General features: G+C 50.3%; 1 protein-coding gene across 6 annotated transcripts in view; it reads left to right on the top strand.

The window, feature by feature from the left end:
* Positions 1 to 18,836, top strand: part of SSBP3 (single stranded DNA binding protein 3) — a 157,778-nt gene that overhangs the window by 90,357 nt on the left and 48,585 nt on the right. The window contains exon 1 of one of the 6 annotated variants that reach the window (XM_063106582.1): positions 14,014 to 14,068. The exons of the other annotated variants lie outside the window; for them this stretch is intronic. The gene's annotated coding sequence lies outside the window, so the exon portion shown is untranslated. Of the gene's footprint in view, positions 1 to 14,013; positions 14,069 to 18,836 lie in introns of those variants that run through there. 6 annotated transcript variants of the gene reach the window in all.

Here is an 18,836-nt window from a genome sequence, read left to right as displayed (position 1 = left end):
GGTTTTACAGTAATATCCAAAATTGGGTCCCCTTGCTGCTTCTCCACAGCTACCAATTGCCCAACCTGGCACAGGAAGCCAGTGGCCTCCAGCTTGAAGCTTTCTTCCATTTTAAGAAGGTTCCCTGGCCATGTGACTGCTCAGTAAGGCAGCTTTCCACTCTCCTAAATTCCACCTCCAGCCAGAGATGGATCTAAGTTGCTGTTTCCTCATCTGTGACATGTGATAATAGAAAATTTGCTACTTATTGAAACCATACCATGTGCTGCCCACTGAATAGGGAAAGGATGCATTTGGAGGACTGGTGACATTGGGAAGGGAAGGGCCTGGGTCTGTCCTGGGTAACTCACAGCTACTGATTCTTTCTATTCATCATAGGCACCCCGGGGAGTAAGGTGGTGGTTCCCCTCTTACTCAGCTGAGAACCAGCCTGTAATCTCTCAGCTAGTGATGTCAAAGCTGAAGTTTGTTACTACCCTCTCCCACCCATGACCCCCATATCATGCCTCCCACCAGACACATTAGGCCCCTATCCTCTGCCTTGCCTTTCTCTGGTCATAGGAAACCTCAGCCGGGCGTAGAGGATGACCTGACCCATGCCGGTGGAGTGAGCATGCTCCAGTAAGATCAGCGTCAGGTCCTACACGTCCCTGCTCCTTCACAGTGGTGTTGATGGTAGTGTTTTTGTGGGCATTGAGGATGTATTTATGTGTGATCTCCTTCACAACAGCTGCACTGGCTGGGCCAAGACTCATCTCAACAGAAGACATCTGAGAGGCCTTTGTACCAGACTCTGGGGTTGTTTCCACAAGTAGGACCAGTTCATTCTCTGACAGCATCTCCAAACTCAACTTCCAACCTTGAAACAACGTCTAGCAGAAAATTTTGGTGTCTGGCTCCAGGGACCCCTCTGGACTCTACCACCTCTGCGTGTGGCTGCCCTCTTACCTCCTGCTCCTCTATGGATGTGGCCTTTGCATGCACTGGACCTTATGCCTGGAATGACCCATTCTGTACCTCAACCTGCTGTTTCCTTCACCCACCCCTACTTCCTAAACCCCCCCTCACCCCCACCTGCAGCCTCTTCAGCACCTCCACATGTGACTAGCCCTTTGCCCACAGCATATTCTGGTGCCCAGTTGGAGTAAGTGTTTCCTGGTCCTCAGGGAGACCCACTTCAGAGCTCTTTGACTGAAATCAAGAAAATCAAGGTGTGGCTGTCATGTTCTGGAAGGAGACAGGAGGGTGACTAGTTCTAGGCCACTGGTGTCACATGGAATCATCACTGCCACCTTCTCCTCTGTATGGTGAACAGCTTTGCTGCTGTTCTCCTTATCAAAATCCCCGGGTCAAGAGACCTGCCCTGCTTTCCATATCTTATGTCATTTGGTTCCAGTGTACCTGACCAAGTGCTCCCCCAGTTATGTTCAAATGTCATTACAGCCCATCTGTTCTACATGAGCTCAGGGCTGCCCCCCAAGCTACATCTTGGCTCCAAGGTTCCTTTTGCCTCAAGTGCCATCTTCTCCATTCTCCTGTCCTCTGATCTACATCCTGCTGGTCCTTCATTCAGCAGACACGTGGAGCCACTGCTATGTAGAGTAGCACCATCCCATAAAAATATAATGCGAGCCACACAGGTTATTTCAGATTTTCTCGCAGCCATATAACATACTAAAATGAAACATTTAATCAGGACCAAATATATCCAAAATATTGTCATAAGATGTCACTGATATAAAAATTATTAACAAGATCTTTTATGTTCTTTTTCTTCATACTAAATCTTCAAAATCTGGTATGTATTTTACACCTACAGCGCATCTTCAATTGAACCACCCGCATTTCAAGTACTCAGTAACCACTTGTGATGAGGACTTCCATGCAGGGCCCTGTGGGTTTGGAGATTTAAGACCACCAGATTTGTAGAGTGGTGGACCTGTTTTATACTGTCCCTTGACTCTGCCGTTTATTGACATTGTGGCTTTGGCTGGGTGACTTCCCCTCTCTGAGCTTGTTATCTGCACCTCATAGGGTTGTCATAAGGATTAAATGAGAGGAGGAGGACAGGGTCAGCACGGTGGCCTGCCTGGCGTGCAGTCCTGGGAAATCCTGGTGGCTGTGTATGTTGAGTTAAGGAACCAGGGGCTGGCTGGGTACCAGGACTTGCCCCTAGGCTGACTGTCCAAGTGGTCGATATCAAACTGCCTGAGCAAGGACAGTGAATTGTCAGAGCGATTGCCTAGCATAGGGACTGGAGGTAGCAGGAGCACTGAGGAGGGGGTGGTAGTCAGGAGAGGCTTCATGGTAGAGGCACCCTCCACCCCAAGCTCACCTCTGGTGTCTTGGCCCCCAGAGCCTTCTGTGACAGCACCAGCGCCCCTTGGCTGCCATTAGCTCTCTCTTTGTCCTCTGTAATTAGTGCGATGTGCTTCACTCTTGTCTCTAATTGTGTTGTACAGCATGTACTTTATTATATCAGGATATAATACCATCAGCCTGGCAGTTATCTTGTTCACTAATTGTTTCACATGTCTGTCTCGTCTGCCCCGCTAGATTACCTGCTCCTTCTGAGTAGCAGGCACCGTCTTTGTGCCTTTTGTCTCCCCCACTGGGCCCAGCACTGCCAGGTCATGGCTCGGCGTCAGGAGCCTGGCTTCGGGGCCCGGGTTTGAGTCCTGCATCGGCCACACCAGCTTAGTTGTGGCTGTCAACAACTCACTGTCCCTCCTGTTACAAATGAGCAAGTGACACAGTGGCTTTTGAGTCCCCCATTGAGCCCTCACATTCTCTAATGTAGTGGACATCCCTCCATTGGTCATTCCTTTGCTCAGCAAGTATTTATGGAGTGCCCACTAAGTGCCAGATATTGGGGAGGCAGTGATGAATGAGACAGACAGGATTTCTGCCCTTGGAGTACTTAAGGGGTAGAGAAGGAAACAAATATTAAAGGAATAAACATGCCAATATTATACTCAGAGTTGTGAGCTGCATTCACTCAGCAAGTGCTTGAATACATTTGCAGAGCCTGGCCTGCGCTAGTGCTGGGGGTACCACCGTGAGCAGAACAGCCTGCAGGCTGGAGGGGGAGGCAGACAAATGGGCACCCACTAACAAAGGTGTGCTCACACATGTGGGGGTGCCCTGAGGGAGAGGAGCAGAGGCCAGGGGAAGAATGGGGAGAGAATCCTAAGAGCAGTGCACAAAGTTTGCGTCTGCCTCCTCCTTCCCTGGGAAGTGGTGCCGCGAGGCTGGGGTGTTTGTGCTCCTGCCTTTGCGTATATGATTTGGGGCAGGCTTGGGTAGGATTCTAAACGCAAACCAGATGAAGGCGGTGCCTGCGGGTGCCTGGGAGCAAGGGGCGGCCCCAGCAGCATGTGGCTGGGTCACCCTGTATAATTATACCACTGTGGCGAATGCCCCGGAACCTGGGGTGGCGGCAGGCGGGCGGGTGGGCCGGCAGGCGGGGGCTGCCTGGCTTCCCATCTGCTCAGCTTCACTTGGCTCTGAATGGATTAGTTCTGTTTGGGTTGGAGCTTACTGTTGTGTGTATTTGCCATCCCCCCTCCCGTTTATTCTTTTCCTGGACTGAACGCCTGCTCAGGGTTCTGAGCCTTAGGAACAGCAAGGGTCCCAGCCTGGGAGGGAGAATTGTGAAGTGTCCGTAATCCACACAAGAAAGGGAATAATGGGGTTTGTGTTCTTCTGGGCCTCTATGGAAACTGGGATGTTCTGGGGGTGCGGGTTGTCAGGCCTCAGAGTGAGAAGGTGAGTCACAGTCTGTAAAAAGTGGGGTACAGTATAGTCTGTATGAGTGAGCACCTCCTGGTACCCTCTGCCCCTTAGGTAAATTTGTGCTGCTAAACCAAAGGTGGTGTGCTGGGGGTCGTGTTCTTTAATAATAATACTTTTTCACAGATGGGATTTCTGAGTGGGCACTAATTCCTGCCTTCCAAACAGCCCTGGTGAGGCTTTTGCTGCAGGAAACTGTTGGCAGAAAATTGATATTATGGGCAGTGTGATACAGTAAAAGATCGGATGTGGGTCTGCTCCTGACCTTGCTGTGACCTCTCTGAGCCTCAGTTTTTCCAGCCTGTCAAGTGGGGATCTTGATTCCTTTCTTGCAGGGTATGTTGAGGGGGGAAATAGATAAGGCGTGTAAGAGACCCAGTGCCACCCATTGGACACGGGAAGTGTTCAACACAATCTAAGAGTGCCCATCTCTTAAATGCTACACCGGGTGCACAGGGCATTTGGGATGCTGGGTTTCGTGATGGGGTGCAGGTTGCTTCTGCAGGGTAAAGCAGACTTGTGGGAAAACAACTTTGCTTTGACTTCCTCTTTGAAGTAAATGTGTGGTCCATCACTCTTATTGGAGTTCCCTCATTATTGACTGGGAGTCCAGCGGTGGAATGGACATTTTGGAGAGGGAGTTGAGGAAGGCAGGGAAAGCAGCCACGGTCCTGGCCCTCTCAGAGTCTGAAGTCTAGCTTGAGAATCAAAATTTCACACATGTGGAACAATTAGAGAAAAATAACAGATGGTGTCTGATCAGATGTCACCGCTCTGTGAAGCTGTCCCAGACTGCCCCACCCTCCAGCAGAAATAATCCTTCATTTCTCTGGGATCCTGGAGCCAAGTACAGGCCTGTGCAATACTGTGCATTGCATTGGTTTATAATTGGTCATTTGTGCCATTAATTTGTGCAACAGCACATGTTTATCAAGTGCCTGCACGTGCCAGGTACCATCCTCGTTCCTTCTTCATGTCCTCGCCAGGCACCTGTTCTGGGCCTGAGCTGAGTCATCATGATGTTCTCCACTCTCAGGGCTTCCAGGTTGGTACGTGCTTTTTGTGTCTGCTGGGCTCATGAGCCCCCGAGCCGCCTCTTCCCATGCTGCCTTTAGACCTTTCTAAGGGGCCTTGTTCTTACATGTTTGGTCCCTAGTAGCCCTCTCCTGAGTTTGGTCTTACTGTAGAACTGGTGAATTGGGGGTGGTCTTTGGGGGCTTTTGGCCAGCCTGGAGGAGTCAGTGAAGACTAGCCAGCAACCAGCCCAGTGCTGCTAACCAGTGTGATGTCTGACACTCCCTTATCTTCTCTGGGTTTTCATTTTCTTGACTTAAAAAAACCTAGTATTGTATTAAATGATGTGTCTGGTTCTGAGATTTTAAGTTTCTTTTAGAACTGGTGTTTGCCTGGAAATGCCTTTGATGTGCTGAACCCTTAGCCAGGCCCTGGAGATGCAGAAGAGACCGTTTGGGCTCACATGGACATAAGCAGATGCTGATGCTGTCCAAGGGACCTAGTCACTGGGTGTCCTAAGAGAAAGCCTGATTGGCTCTATGCAGAGGGCTTTCTGGGCGAGGTGGTATTGTGTGTGGATCTAAAAGAGAAAAAAGAAATAGAAGTTGGTGACTGAGAGGGAAGAGTGTGATGATACCTTACATTCCAAGGTAAGGGAAGAGTCTATAAATACACAGAAGCTTGAAAAGACACACCAGGTTCAGGGAAGGAGGACTTGTGTGGATGGAGCTGGAACTGAAGGTGAGTCCAGGTCAGGTCATGAAGGGCCCATCTAAGCCAGCATGCAGCAGAGAGCAGAGAGGCCATGACTCACCCTACTCCAGGCTTGTGGTCCACGTTTAGATAGTGGATGGAGAAGACAGGGCTGGCCCATTGAGAGCTGGTAGGATTGGCAGGCTTGTCCACGGCACCCTGGACCCTCAGACATTTTCCTAATAATTTGGTACCTTTATGCCCAAGGGGATGTCCTTAGGAGTGATTGCAAACAGCTGAGTGCATTGAAAAAGAAAAGCCACTTCTATCAGTATTATCCACAGCATGACAGCATGTTGGAATAAGAGGTACCCTGGCCAGGTTCTGGGCATTAATCTGTCTCCTGTCTTGGGCCTTAGGTTCCCTTTCAGTGAAAATGGCAGAGGATTGGGAAACCAACGCCTGAGGTATGCTAGCACACCCCCCATGACTGTTGCCTTTGTTTCCAGGGGTTTGAGGATCAAGCATGTAAGACTGGGTGGAGTGGAAAATGCCAGCGTCTCGCAGCGAGTCCCACAGGGTGTGGGGATGGGTGTGTGTAACTCGGTTGGGCGTGCCCCCTAACATCTCCCTTGGACAGGGCATCTGCACTAGCCCAGCTCGGAACCTGCATGGAGTCCCTTCCCTTCTAAAATATTGTCTTTCTGTTAAATATGAATGATAACCAGGCACAAACCCACAGGAGTACTGAACCCCCAGCACACCCTGGGCAGTTGTCTCCTGTGAGCATTTCTGTCTCCACATCTGTCCGCGGCCCAGCGTGGCACCTTGAACAGAGCTCTGTGTGTGTTGTTTTTGTTATTTTGGAGCCACTGCAGAATTTGTCACCACTGCCAAGTTATTTCCTTGGGATACATTTAGATAAAGCGAGATGATCGAGAAGTGGGCGGCGTGTATTTGCACAGGGTTGTTTGCACACGTCGGCCGTGGTGTTTTCGGAGCTGTCGTCCAGGAGCTGGATCCTTCCTTGGCCCTCCCTATATGCTTGTGGGAGAGGGACTGTGCAGAGTATTTCTTCTTGAGGGGGTGGAAAGCAGAGAGTGAGTGGCAGGACAAGCCTTCTCTGCCAAAGATGAAAAGCATCTGCTTGAAGCCCTCTGCTGCTACCTTCCCATCTGAATGAAGAAGGGGTCTAAAGCTACAGAAATAATCGGGGGAGGTAGCTGTTGAGTCCTACGCTCTGCCCAAAATGGCAGCTGTCTCCTGGGGTGGGGTGGACTCTGGTATTGCACTCTACTAAGATATGAGATAAAATGACTCTTGGGTTTGTATTTTTTGAAAGTCTTGAGGACAGCACTGGCTCTCCAGGGTGGGGTAGGTAGGTCTGGCCCTGCACCCCTGCTGGAAGCACTTCTTCGCATTTCTTTCCTTCCTGCACCCTTGTCACTGTGCCTCTCTCCTTGAGCCTGAGCTTGTGCCATCCATGTGGCAGCAGGCATGGCAGGGCAGAGAGGGGTCCGAGTCGGGCCTCCGCAGACCTAATCAGCTTACAGTAGGGCAGGGCAGGGCTCTTCTGTTATTAAATTCAGAGCCTCGGTCTGCATGATGGAGGCAGCTTTAATGAGATTAGAAAGCTTAACCGAGAGGCCAATTAAATCTGGGCCCATACCTGTTTGGGCGGCTGTTTAAGCCCTGACCTGCACCCGGAGGCTTCCTGCAGGCCTCCTGGGAGCCTGTCTGGGGAGGGTGAGGGGGTAGAAGAGGCCTACCCATCTGGCTGTCCCTGGGCCTGGGGTCTGTTTCCCCTGCTAGGGTCAGAGCAGAGACAGAACTCAGGAGGGATCTGATGGCATATCTGGTCCAGGAGCTCCCAAAAGCTGGATCCCTCTGGAGGACAGGCAGCTGGGTTGCTGCAAAGCTCCCTGGGTGATTTTGATGTTCAGCCAAGCGTAGAAACCAGGAATTGAATCCATTCCTGTGTTTTATAGGGAGGGAAAGGGCCTCGTCAGGGGGCAGCCAGCCAAGGACCTGACTCCTCACCCAGAGCCCTTGTCACTATAGCATCTTCTCTTCTTTCCCAGCTCCTTGGATTGTCCGCAGTGATGTAGGTGGTGGTGTCGCCCTTCTGTTCACAGACAGTTTTTATTTTGTTCCTTTATCTGTGCTTCTGGCACTGTGTGAGGTAGGCGAGACAGGGATTAGTGACTTCCCTTTTTGCAGATGAGCAAGTTAAGGTTGAGAGACCTGCCCCAAATTGGTGCCAGACTCAGAGGGCTAGATTCTAGGGTTAAGGACTTTTCTTTCTGTGATTTAAGTCGTCCTTCTGGTTCCCACTGTGGGGGGTTGGGGAGGTGGGGGTATAACGTGGGTTTGCAACCAGCCAGGAGGAAAATCCCAGCCTCTGTTAACTGTGACCTCGTGCAAGGCACTTAACTGTTCTGATCATCACCAGCAAGATAGGTCGGATATACAATAATGGAGTGGATTCACTCACCTCAGGAGGTTGTTGGGAGGATTAAGTCAGATCAGCCTCTCTTGGTGCCTTCATAGAGTAAGTCTTAGAACTGGGGGCTTATTACTGTTCCTGGGACACAGAGCCAGGAAGCTTTGGGGGCAGGGATGGGCACGCTCTGAGGCTCTGATCTACATGGGAGAACTGCCTAGCTGGTCCCCACAGGAGATGGGCCTTCCTCAGCAGAAAACAGGTAGAGAAGAGGGTTTAGAAGGAGTGTCCATTCAACAGGTATTTATGTAGCATCTGGCACTGGTCTAGGGGAGGCAGCAGAAAATTTACCCTCATAAATCGTGTGAGACAGGCAGGATTTATTATCCTTGTTTTTTATATGAGACAGCCAGGGCACATACATCTTGGGAAACACATGTTCCAGACCTTTCTTACCCTTGACACTGGTATGTGGCCAGGAGACTGCATCTATACTTAGGAGCTGTAGGACTCCCTCCTGCTCTTAGGTTCTAGATTCAGTGTTTCTGAAGGCCCATGTATTATCCAAATTTTATTAAAAATTCCTGTCTTGGATGGAGAAGACCCAGGCCATAGCCTTAAATGGAATTAGACAAAAATGGAAGAAAAACAGACTGCTTTAGGCCAGATTTGCAGCAGAATAGGGGAGCTTAGTCATCTGTCAAGGATAGTCCTTCTAACTTTATCTGAATTCCAAGTTTCAAGCTAGGAACAGAACCAGGATTCAAATTCATATCTTTCCAAAGATTTCCATGTTTCTCTCCTCCAGCCATCATTTGAGGAGAAAAACATGAAAACCTTTGGGAGTTAAGGTCTCTTTTGCCCCTTTTGACATTTGGGGCTACAAAAGTCTGTTCTGTTTTTTAAAGTTACACCTTTATAAAGGAAGAAAATAAGGAAGAAGAAAGAAATTTCCCAGAAGAGCCAAGCCTAATTTTGTCCAGAAAGTTCTTTACAGTCCCCAGTCGTTGGATGTTTATTGATTATTAGACATAGTAAATATTTGGATTCCACTTTTTTGGAACCAACAGTCCTGCAGGGAGATAGCCTTTGTCCATGTACTGAGGCCAGGCAGAAGTTGCTGGAAGAGTTAGGGGCTCACATGGAGCTGAAAGATGAATAAATCATCCTGCCTGGTCAGTGCCCAGGACGACCTGAAGGATGTGTTAGAATGGCAGAAACCGGCAGGGAGGTAGGCATTATGGTAGCAGGGAAAGCCTGTGCAAAGGCTGGGGACCAGCAAGTGTTCCCTGTAGCCAAAGCTCAGGGTACAAGAAAAGAGGGAGGTTGGATTGGGAGGAAGAGAAGAGAGACAGAGATCACAGCCCTTTCATTATCTCCTTGTTTTCTTGAACTCTCATACCAACCTCAAGAGAGAGATTGTCCTGCGTTAGAGGGGCGCATCTCAAGTCTGTGGTGAATTGTCTGCTTCTTTCAATTAGCCGGGGTGCTGGGGAGCTGAAGCTCCAGCCCTAAGTTCATTGCTGTGTCTGCTTTACCACTGCAATCCTTGGTTAGGAGTCCACTGGTATTGAGTGTTCCATTGTGTGCCTCATGAAAGGGACATAGGTGGAAACTGATATCTTCTAATATTGAGTTCTAGTTCATGAACAAACCTACTCAGGAACTTCAGTGCCTGCTGTGGGCGGGGAATCAGGCACAGTTGAGTTGGGCATTGATGGATGACTAGGAGTTCTATAGGTAGCTGAATGGAAGGGGATAGGGAGAGCTTGTCAAGCACAGAAAGTGAAAGTAGCATGAACAGTGAGGGACCTGAGACCTGATTGGTGAGGGGCTGGAGCCATTCCCAGGACATAGTAAGGGCAGGGAGGGAGCAGAGCAGAGGTGCCTGCGGGCTGCAGGGAGCCTGGTCTCAGCCTTCCTCCTTCTCGCTACCGCTCTCAAGTTTTATCTCATGTCAAGTGAGAGATTGAGGAAAGGTGGGGAGGAGAAGGAAGAGGACTGCAACCATGAGGGCGATGCGTTCCTCGAGTGAGCTCAGGGCTTGTGCTATGGCTTGTCTAAGTCTGTGGCTTGGAGGGTCCAGCTGTGAAGGGCAGTCCCCAGGCTGGCAGAGGATTCCTCTGCCTCTGGGGCACATTTTCTGGCACGTGGAGAAAGGCTTGAAGGGTGGAACCTCTGCCTTGCTATCTTCCCCAGCTTCTGCCCAGGCCTGGGAGCAGTCCCTGCCCCCTCTGCCGTCCCTGGACCCCACAGCTAGTAGGCAGGTTCGCTTAGCCCCTTTCAGAGGCCTCTGTGGGCAAAGTGGCTTCGTGGGCCAGTGGAGCACACACCTCTCTTCAGAGTGGGTGAGAGCCAGGACATCCAACCTGTCTGAGAATAAATAGCAGGTTTTGTTTTGGAGGTGGAATGGGAGGCTGGGCTGAGAGTGCTGGGAGAGGCAGCTAGATCTTAGCAACCCATAGAGACCACTGACTTCTTCCAGAGTGGGAATAACGGGTTCAGCTGCTTGAGGCCACCCCACTCCTACTCATTGCCTTTGTCCTTCCTTGGAACCGTAAAGGCTGTCCCCAGGTATTAGCTGTCTTCACAGCTGTCTTGGGAAGGGAGGTCCAGCGATGATCCGCATTTTACTGATGGACCAGTGTCTCTAGGAGACATGGTCTGCCCAAGTTATTTGCCAGCCAGGGCCGAGAAGCACCAGCATCCAGGTTTTCTGAGTGCCCAAAGTGGAGGTTTTACAGGCAGAGGAACAGCGTGTCGTGAGACATGTATGGGCTGTGTGTGTGTGTGTTGTAGTTGTCGTTTGGAGTGGAGGGAATAGTTGTTTGGTTGTAGCCAAATGGTAAGTTGGCAGAAGGTGACTAAGTTAGCTAGTCTTGGAATTTGACCTTGTAGCTGTAGTGACTTCTCATGGAAAGCAAGAATTTTATTCGTCCAAAAAATATTTACAGAGCCAGTGTCATCTCTGTGCTATGCACACCATTCCTATCCCCATCCCTAGGAAAACAGCCAGCTAACTTAATAAGGAATTGACAGTCAGCTGTGACATTCGCTGTGACGGGAAACACACAGAACGAAGAGGTATCACCAGGCCTGAGTGGAGGAGTGTTCCGGAGAGAGGGACCAGCCTCTGCGAAGGGTGGTTGGGTATATTCATCAAGTCAATATATGGGAAAGAAAAGCCTTTTTAAGCTGGTACTAAGTACTAAATATATGTAAGTAATAATAGGGTATTCTTTGTCAAATGGGACTTAAAGATTAATTTGTTGGACCCCAAGAAATGTCTCATAAAGACCTTCCTTTGCACTTTCCGTACCATATTGTTGGATGGAGGGATGGGTCTGTACCATGGGAAATCCTGTGTCAGTTTCAGCAGCCGAGTTTGGGTCAGAATTCTCAGTAGATGAACTCTATGTCTTTTCAGAACCTTCTGACTGGCCAGCTCTCTGGTCCTGCCAGGCCAAGCTCCTGGCCCCACCCCATAGCAGGTTTCTCACTAGGATTCTAAAGGATTGTGTGTTCATGGATGCTCTGGATCTATTGTTGGGGCTGCTCACAAGAAGGCCCTGCCAGCAGATATCTGTGGACCTCTTCTTGATGAGCTCTGAAGCAGCAGCCCCACTTTCCGGGGTTCTCCCAGTCTTTAGCTGGCCACAGACTGAGCTCACAGGCCAGGGCTGTGTCAAGGACCAAAGCAGACTGGTACCTGACCACTTCCCACCCCCTCTTGGAGCAAATCAACCAGTCACCACCCTCCGGGAACCTCCTCTGAAAGCTTGACAGGATGGGCTCTGTTTTAGAATGCCACTGGTCCAGGTGGGGGCATGATGCCTCTTTGAGAGGCTGATAACTGTGATCACAGAATTTGAGACATTCAGACTGTATTTAGTTCCTAGGGACATGAGGCACCAGAGCCATTACCTTTCCTACCTCAGAGACGCATGTACACACACGTATACATGCACACAGGTACGCACACAATGTGACCTTGTGAATCCTCTTGTCAGAGGTGTTAACATTCCCCTCGCCTCAACGCCCCTGAGGACTGGGAGCAGGTCAAAGGAGGGTCGCTTCTTTCTGGTCTAATCCAGTGTGGTGAACCTTCCTGGACTCGCTGCCGTGTAGTCCGGGGCTTGCCGGGCAGGTCAGGCGGCCGAGACCTCATGGGGTGATGCAGAACCCGGGGAGGGCTCGCTGACAGCACAGGAGCGAATGTTCATGGCAGAAGTGGCATCAGGTGACGAGACTCTGTTGACAGTTTGGCCAGTAACCAGTGCGTCAGCCATCGCAGTGGGACAGGGCAGCTGGCAAGGCAGATGGGACTGAGCTCTGGACTCTGCTTCCTCAGTGTGGCCTCAGGGCTCACCCACCTTAACCATGTCAGTTTGTAAATGAGGAACCTGGGGCTCTGAGAAGGGAAGGGGTTACCTTGCTCTTGGTCATGTAGCTAGTTCCTGTCAAGGTTTTCTTTGAGGCCGAGCTGTAGGGCCCTTTTGAATCAGTCTGAAGAATTACATAGTAGGGAAGAAATGTGGACTTTAAAATCAGGTACCTGGGTTGAATCCCAGAACTGCCATTCCTGGCCTGCCATGCAACCTCAGGCAGGTCAGCTCTCTGAGCTTCAGTGTTTTCTCTGTAACACAGGAAGATAATGCCACCTACCCCATAGGACGGTTCAGAAGATCAGAGATAAGTAAATAAAAGGCCAGGCATCAGGAGCCACCTGTTAACATGTCAACTGTTGCTGGCCTATCACTCCCATGGGCAGTGCAGTGGGGGAAAGAGGGTGCAGTTGGAGCATGTCACCTCCAGGAAGTAGAGCCCTGGCTGGGGGGGGGAAGGCTTTCCTTGGCTTCCCAGCACCCTGGAGGGCTCAGCCATTGCTGCTCAGTGCCCACCTGGTGGTGGGGGCAGTGTAGGCTTCTCTCCCCTTGTACTCAGTTGCTGGTGACTGAATCTGGCAGGTGCCGGGGGCTACTTCCAGAGGCTCCAGACAAGGTCCCCCACCTTCCACATCTTTGGCAGCATCAGTGCCTGAGCTGGAGGTAGGCTGGCATGTAGATTTCAGACAGGAGAGCCATCGACGCTGCCTTCACCTGACGGCTGGGCATGGGGGGCTGCCCTCATGGACAACAGCAGACATTCTAAGTGCCCAGGTCCTTGTGGCATTGTTTGGTGCAATTTCTTTTGCATTGTGACCTACATCATTCTTTATTTGCTAAACCCTCTGAGCAGGCAGCAGTAATAAATCAATTAATGACTCCGATGAATCGTTTAATGGCTGACAAAATAACACTAAAGCCAACAGCTTGCATCTCTCCAGCAGTACCAAAGGACGCTGGTTGACTCAGGGTGGGGGACGAAACAGAGACTGTTAGCTAAATTAACGCAATTAGTTCGTGCTTTAAAGGCTTAGGCAGCATCTGCTCAGCTCTGAGCCCGTGTGTCGACCATGCACTGGGGATGGCTGTGCAAACCACGGTGGTCAGCTGCTCACAGCTTCCCTCCTGGCCTGTCAAGAGGTCTCCAAGGATTCCTGGTCCCACCATTTACACAGAAGAGGCAGTGTCAGGGTTGAGTCATGTGACCCTTCCCCGCCAAGTGTAAACTTCCCCAGCTTTGTTAAAAAGGGGACTCCCCTGAACTTCTCAGACTATGCACATTCGTCCTGTTGTAGCAGAGGATGAGATGAGGGAACGTGACTCTGTTCCTACTTTACTTTATGCCATCTGAGGGAAGTATGGGCTCCCATCTCTAAAAGATGTTCTGAGGGCCCCTGCCTTTAATGATTTCTTTTAAACTTTCTTTTTTTTTCTTTCTTTTTTTTCCGGGGGCTTGCTGGTGTGAAGATCTGAACCCTTGACCTTGGTGTTACAAGACTGATCTAACCAGCTGAGCTAACTGGCCAGCCCTCTTTTAAACTTTTTTTTAAAAAAAATTTTTTTTTTTCTAGAATGGGGTGGTTTTCTCTTCTCTGCACACCTCAGTCCTGGCAGGATTAAGTTGTCATTGGAACTGAACGTGTGTGCGGGTCCACGCCAGGAAATTTTCCATTTTGCAGAAGCAACTGCCAGTGTTCTTGTTAAGGAGCTGTCACCGGCCTACTATGACATATTTGTGGTTGTAAGTAGCTCCTTTAAGACAGTGGGAAATGTGTGTGCACGTGCACAAGTGCGTGTGTGTGTGTGTTTTGCTCATGGTGTAAACCAGGGCCTGAAGCTCATCCCTCTTTAAGAAGAAAGTCAGCATTGTACAAATAGCATGCTGTTGATACACTCCACAGTGTTCATTTGTGGGGGGACCTCTAGCCCTTAATCTACCTCATCTTGCATGTACATGCCTAGGACCTGAGCCCTGTGCTTTGTAGCCTAGCAGGGAGGTGTCTGCACATGGAGAGGGTGTCCTGGCCGGGATCCACGGTATAACCAGGTATTAATTACAAGGGCTCCACCTCTTACCAGCACGGTGCCCTTTGATCCCATTTCCAAAAGAAGCCATTTGCTTCCTAGGATGGAGGGCAGGGCTCAGAGTGGTGGCGACCTCAGCCTCCTCAGCCTAGTGGAACCAGTTCCTCTGACTTTTGGAAATGTTCTGACTAGGGTGCCTTTCTTTCATTTTTAAAAAAGATAATATTTTTCTAAAGAAAGCACTAAAAAGAGGCAACTTCTCAGAAGAGTGGCTTCTACAGAGCAGAAGATCTAGTCTTTCTACAGCTCTGGCCCCCCACCTAGCCCACTCTGTTCATGGAATCATAAACAATAAGTGTGCCTGTCATTTGCCTGGTGCTGTGTTGCTGACTCAAGGGCTACCATTTGCTGGGTACCATGCTAACAGTGGCCCGAGCCTGGCTGAGCACCTTACCTGAGAGTCCTACTTAAGTTCCTCACAAAGGGTAGGGGTCTCCCCTCCTTTACAGATGACTATGAAGGGCTCAGAAAGGTAAAGTGAGGTACCTGAGTACCCCGGCTCCTGGTGAATGAAAGGGCTGGGCCTTGAACCCAAACCTTTCTGTTCCTAGGTGGCCACCTTTAAGCATCAATTCTGAAACACAGCCAAGAGCTGGGGCTGTGGTTAGAAAAGCTGGGTTTGGCTTTTAGTTCTGCCCATTCTGAGCCATGTGTGACCTTGGACAAGTCCCTTTACTTCTCGGAACCTCCATTTTCTCAGTGACTGCAGGGTTGCTGGGAGGGTGAGGGAAGAGGATCTGGATGAGCCACACAGTGAGCTCAGAAGTGACAGCCATGGGCATGGTGAGCCCTTCTCTGACTGGGTGTCTGGCTCCACTCCTGCGAAGACCCCCCCCCCCCCCCAGCTGAGGGAGGTAAAGTGAGTGAGCCCCATGCCCACCCCCTAACGCAGAGATGGAATGGAGTGCAGGGTGGGTGGTATCCTGGAGGGATTTATGCTTGGAAGGAGAGGTTGTCAGGAGGCCCTGTGCCTGGGAAGGGTTAAAATGACAGCAGTGATCTCCCACTCCCATATCATGTCTCTGATTTTCCAGTCCTGCCATCCTTTAAAGCCCTGGTTCACATGCCACCTCTTGCACAAAGCCTCCCCGATCCCCCTAATCTTTGTCTCACAGAACCCGTCCAGAGCACCTTCCCAAGTCCCCCAGTTCTCTGTCACCACGACTCATTTCATCCCCCAGGCCTTCAGGGCAGACCCTTGCCCTGTCATCTCCTGTCCCAGCAGGCACAGCCCAGTCTGGGAGGCCCCAGGAGCAGGTGTTTGCTGAATGCATAAAGCACTCATAACCGTTTTACACCTCCCACCCATCTCGTTTCTCCTTCTCTTCCCAGGGTGATTTTCCAGTTAGATCCAAAAGACCCTCCGCCAGGATCTTGCATTCCTTGACACACCTGCGTGCACACAGACCCCCCTGCCCCCCTTGGCTAATGCCAACTCACTGCAATATTTGTTAGAAGGAGCAGAGTTAGAAGGTCAGTCTACTTGGGGAAGAGCAAAACTCAGAGGATGAATGCGCTTATCTTATGTTTTTAATGATCTGTGTGCTCTTCTTTCTTAAGAGTTGAGAAGCATACAGGACTTTTCTCGGGAACTGCAGGCATTCGTGGGAAGAGACTATTACTTGGGTTTCTTTTCCTTTTTTTTTTTTTGGCTGCTGGCTGGTACAAGGATCCGAACCCTTGACTATGGTGTTATGACACTGCGCTCTAACCAGCTGAGCTAATCAGCTAGGCTGTTACTTGGGTTTCTTTAACCCAAGGTGAAGGCACAGAAAGTCTAAAGTTAGAATCACTTATTAGCTGCAGGATCCTAACATAATGCCCCTCTCTGTGCCTCAGTTTCTTTACCAGTAAAACATCTTTCCAGGGGCATTAGGCAGTAAATATTTCCTCCTTCCTCTTTCCTCCTGGTTTTGGGGATCAAAATGACAGGCAGTTGCTTCTCCTGCCCTCTCTGTGTTCCTGGGTCAATCTTCTCACTTGGGAGACAGAAATGAGATGGGACATGGTGAAAGAAGCTCTGATGTCAGGACCGACATCATTTGCCTAATGGCCTGGCTGTGGCAGGTTGGTGCTTTTTTTGTCTACACCTGGCCCTTTTTCAGGTTGCTTGGCTGAAGAGCTCAGTGTGACACCCACCATATCATTGGAACAGCAGGATCTCAGCTGACTTAACGCAGAGCTGAGCAGAGACCCGGGGCAGGAAGGCTTGCCCAAGTCACACAGTAGGTGCTTTGCAGCCAGAGCTGGAACCCTGACCTTGGGACCCTCAGTCCAGAGCTCCTCTCTCATAATCATCCCCAGGAAACATCAGGCAGTGGTAGGTAAAGTGGCAGTCCCCTTTAACATGGCTTTTGCCATGTCACAAATTCAAGCAGCCCCACATTTAAGCAGTCCACCACCTCCTAAGGCAGCCAATTCTGATACTCAAATCGAAGAAGCATTTTGTAGCTTGGGGCGTCTACTGTTGGACCCGGGGCCATCCTTTGGCATCGAGAGGCATGTCCATCCCTCCCATATGACGGCCCCCTGGCTGTTTGAAGGCAGGGATCCTGTGTCACTCCCGTGTGTCATCCGAACCTATTTTTAACACCAGCTGGTTCTGTCTCTTCACGTAGCAACAGCTCTGTGTTTTCTCCAAGCTGCAGAATAAGAGCCCCTGTTCTCCCAAGCTGATTTTCTTCTAAAGTCTAAGCATAAAACCAAGAGACCTCCTTCTGTCCCCTACCCTTCTTTGGACCCCACTGTCAGTCTTGGCCTTCCCATCTGGGTGATGATGTTCCTCCATTCTCTCCATTCCACATCTACATCTTCAGTTTGTAGATGCTGCTAAAATTCCCTCCAGGAAACTTGGCTCTAGAGGGACCCAGGTCACTCCAATATTTTGCAGCAAATCCTGAAGCTCCTTGCAGACACCAGTGCAAGCTTCCACCCCTCTCTGGGACATCAGACACGCATTGCTCAAAGGCCTTTGTTTCTTGCTTGCCCTCTTCCTGTAGTCGTTGCAGAAGTGGCCCAAGCTTCCCAAGCTGATCTCCATTTCCAGCCACCAGCACACTCCCAGCATACATCCCCACCCCCTGGCACCTTGTGCCCTCAGCCACGAGGCTTATGTTGAGTTTCAGTTAAGGAAGGCTACATGCACTTGGTGGTTTCTCATGTGGCCCGCACTGCTATACACCAAGGCTAGAGGATTGGGGCGGGGCAAGAAGGGAGGGAGAGGATTTGAGAGCAAAGTACCATTTTGCAGCCTTGTAAATCAGTCAGGAGGGGTTGGCCGGCCTGGCAGTAGTCCCACAGTTCCCTCTGAGCATTGAGCATTTGTTTTTACTCGGTTTTCCAGGAGCTTTGTGTACACAGAACTATTTTTAAAAGAGAGAAAAAATGGGTGGGGGATCTCATGCTAGTTTGTGAGTGAGGATAACTGGAGTTCTTGGGGTGAGGCCAGAAGATAACATCTTGCAGGGAGTGTCCCTGGACCCTTGCTTCTTGAAGGAAGCACAAATGCTGTAGCCTGCTACGAGCCACTCCTCTTTCTGGGTGGGATGAGAGGCTTCCAGGAGCGTGGGCACTTGGGTACTCTGGGGGTGTTGGGGTAGGTTTGTCAACGGTGCAGTAGTACGTGGGCACAGGGTGAGGTGGGGCAAAGTGGGATTCTCAGAGGTCATGGGTCACTCTTCTGCTTAGAAATCCTCCCCACTTCCCAGAACAGAAAGTCTGAATTCCTTAGCCTGTCTTCTAAGGCTCCTCCCAGTCACTCAGACCCTGGGGCACCAGGTTGGAATCCTGCTTCTCCACCTGGGGAGGGTAGGGGGAGAATGTCCTTGTCCTGGGGTGAGGCTGGTGCTGAGGTATTCACGTGTCCCCTCACTGTTGAAAGCCAAGCAGATCTGGACAAGAAGGGGTGCCTGTGGTCACAGTGGGAAGCCCTGAGCACAGTGGCTGTGTACCCACCCTGAGATCCTAAAGAAACCCTTCTCTTTAGAGAGAAAGTTGTGGGATCAGTCCTGCTCTGAAGTCTCCCTGGCCAAGAGCAAAACAACTTTGCAGGGGAGCTTCAGGCAGTCTTCTGAAGGCACCTCAGGCTTTTCAAGTTGACTATACCCCTGAGGCTTAGAGGAGGCAGCTGGCTGAAGTGGGCCATGTCACCCTGTGCAAGGCCTGTTTTCTGTTTAGGGGAGAATTTTAAATTAGGTTTTTTGTGGTTTGTTTTTAAGTGCAAGTTACCAAGCTGCATGGCAGTTCGATTCTACTTCTTAACAGTCCATGTATGTTTGCATATGTGGATAAATGTTGATGAGGAAGGCCTGGGTGGTTATCTGTGTGCTCAGATAACAAATAGGTGTGTGGGTGGTTTTTAATCTTTGATCTCTAAGTGTTCTATAATGAACAGAGAAGAGTTAAAATTCAGGGTCCTCTGGAAA

Source organism: Cynocephalus volans, chromosome 8 (genome assembly GCF_027409185.1).
Source record: "Cynocephalus volans isolate mCynVol1 chromosome 8, mCynVol1.pri, whole genome shotgun sequence".
NCBI lineage: Eukaryota > Metazoa > Chordata > Mammalia > Dermoptera > Cynocephalidae > Cynocephalus > Cynocephalus volans.
This window is presented reverse-complemented; position numbering and strand designations above follow the sequence as displayed.